We start from the raw sequence: 2,582 nt of genomic DNA on the forward strand, positions 1-2,582 counted from the left end.
GAATGTGAGGGTGGGATATTTCAAAAGAAGAGCATGTATGCTATCTATGGTGAAACAGATCACCAGCCCAGGTGGGATGCACGAGACAAGTGCTCCGGCCTGGTGCACTGGGAAGACCCAGAGGAATCGGGTGGAGAGGGAGGTGGGAGGGGGGATCGGGATTGGGAATACATGTAAATCCATGGCTGATTCATATCAATGTATGACAAAACCCACTGGAAAAAAAAAAAATAATAATAATAAAAAAAAAAAAAAAGAAAAAAAATAAAATAATTCAAGATATACTGTTATTTTCACTGTAATGAGAGAAACAAAATTTACTAGTAGTTCATGATTTGCCAATGGTTTCAAGGCCAATAAGGGATGATTTTTACGTTCTTATAGACTTATATCACAAAATCTACAGCAAATCTCAAAAGCAAGGCTTTATGGATAGACACTTATTCTTTGAGGCTTATAAATAAGCCTCATAATTTTGTCTGTTTTGTTTGCTTTGGTTTTAATGCTGAGGCATTTGTGCCAGTTATATTGCCATTAGACTTACCATTTCTTTCCTTTAAAAAATATGCTTAAATTAGCTTAAAAAACTTAAAGTTTCAAAAAAGAAAAAAATTCAGGAAATTATTAAGTTGGCACTATTTTATTTTTCTCTTATGATTTTCAGTGTGATTTTAATTTTTATCAAACAAAAGAAAATATATATCTTAAGCCTGGAATATACGGTCATGCTGTTGCTTCAGCCATGTCTGACTCTTTGCTACCCTATGGCCCATACCCTGCCAGGCTCCTCAGTCCATGGGATTCTTCAGGCAAGAATATGGAGTGAGTTGCCATATACTTTTCCAAAGGGATCTTCCTGACCCAGGGATTGAACTCACAATCTAGACTTTTTCTAGGGATGAGAGAAAAGAAATTTATTTATTTATTTGTATTTCCTTGATGGAAATTATACCACAAAATTGTTTTTAGCAACTAGGATGCATAACTTTGCTTTTTTTAAACACTGAATTAGTGAGCGTATTGATACTGATTTAAATCTCTCCATTTATTGCTGTCACTGAGAGTTTTGCTTCTCCCAAAACATCATGAAAAGTATACTAAAGGGATTATTTTAAAAATAAAAGGACTTAGACCAGCAATCTTGGAGGGAACAGAGAAAGAGATACTGATCACAGGATTTTGTGATCTGGCAGATAGATAGATTAAATGCATAGACCTGAGACAGCCTTTAAGACACTAATGAAGAGAATAGAGAAACAACACAAATTGTATGAAAGAATTCTCAAAAACTTCAGGAAAGATGAAAGCTATTCAGGCTGAAATATTCACACGTGGAAAAAATTATAATTAAAAATGGTCTCAGCAGATTTTGATCTAAGCTTACAAGATAAATCAAAACTAGTTAGAGGAATATTTAGTGTTTTGCTTTTCAAATAAAAATATTATATATTAATGAAAAGAAATTGTGCATATATACACATTTATATATATAAGAAATAATGTTACTCTAATAAATATTGCAGGTAAACAAAAACAAAAAACATAAAATAAATTTTAGAAAAATTAATTTTTAGTAAAATACTATGTAAATGTTATTAATATATATATGAACTAGAAATTGACCAAAATACATGAATGTGTACCTAGAATCATTATTTTTAGTATTGCAACCATCAATTCAAAAACTCCAGGAGCTAGTGATGGACAGGGAGGCCTGGCATGCTGCAATTCATGGGGTCGCAAAGAGTCGGACACGACTGAGCGACTGAACTGAACTGAACTGAACTGAAGAAGAAGGCTAAATGCATCATTTATCCTGAGTATATGAAATAGTGAAAGGTTGACCAGTCCTTTAGACAGCCCTTTGAAATATTAATAACAAATGTTTCAGTTAAGTGTATGGCTGAAGTTAAAGAGATGAAGATTCAAGATTATTGCTTCCAGGTATAATGTCACCATTTGAGAGAAGACCTATAATCTATGGGCTTCCCTAGTGGCTCAGTTGGTAAAGAATCTGCCTGCAAAGCAGGGAACCCAGGTTCGATCCCTGGGTAGGGAAGATCCCCTGGAGAAGGAAGTGTCAACCCACCCCAGTACTCCCTGGAGAAGTCCATGGACAGAGGAACCAGGCAGACTCCAGTTCATGGGATCGCAGAGTCGGACATGACTGAGAGACTTTCACTTCACTTTTCACTGTAGTCTATAGATCTCAATAGTCACTGAAATGTATGGGGCTGTGGTTGGAACAAATGAGGTGGAAAGAACCCTGAGTTCTCCCTGAAACCCCTGCCAAAGTTTACTTTTAATCTACTCACTTAAAAACTTATCACTAACATGCTGTTGTTGTTCAGTTGCTAAGTTGTGTCTGACTCTTTGCAACCTCATGGACCGTAGCATGCCAAGCTCCTATGTCCTCCACTACCTCCCAGTTTGCTCAAATTCCTGTCCACTGAGTTGGTAATGTTATCTGAGTATCTCATCCTTTGCAGTCCCCTTCTTTTGCCTTCAATCACTAACATTTATATGTATATGTATGTGTATATATATATAACATATATATATATATATATATATACACATGC

The 2,582-nt window shown here is 35.4% G+C and overlaps 1 non-coding gene across 1 annotated transcript; it reads left to right on the forward strand.

Annotated features, from left to right (window-relative positions):
* The first annotated feature begins 1,987 nt into the window (after positions 1-1,987).
* On the forward strand, positions 1,988-2,059 carry TRNAC-GCA (transfer RNA cysteine (anticodon GCA)). Its single transcript has one exon. It is a non-coding gene; the product is annotated as a tRNA-Cys (tRNA).
* The last annotated feature ends 523 nt before the right edge of the window (positions 2,060-2,582 follow it).

Source organism: Dama dama, chromosome 6 (assembly GCF_033118175.1).
Source record: "Dama dama isolate Ldn47 chromosome 6, ASM3311817v1, whole genome shotgun sequence".
NCBI classification, from domain to species: Eukaryota; Metazoa; Chordata; class Mammalia; order Artiodactyla; family Cervidae; genus Dama; species Dama dama.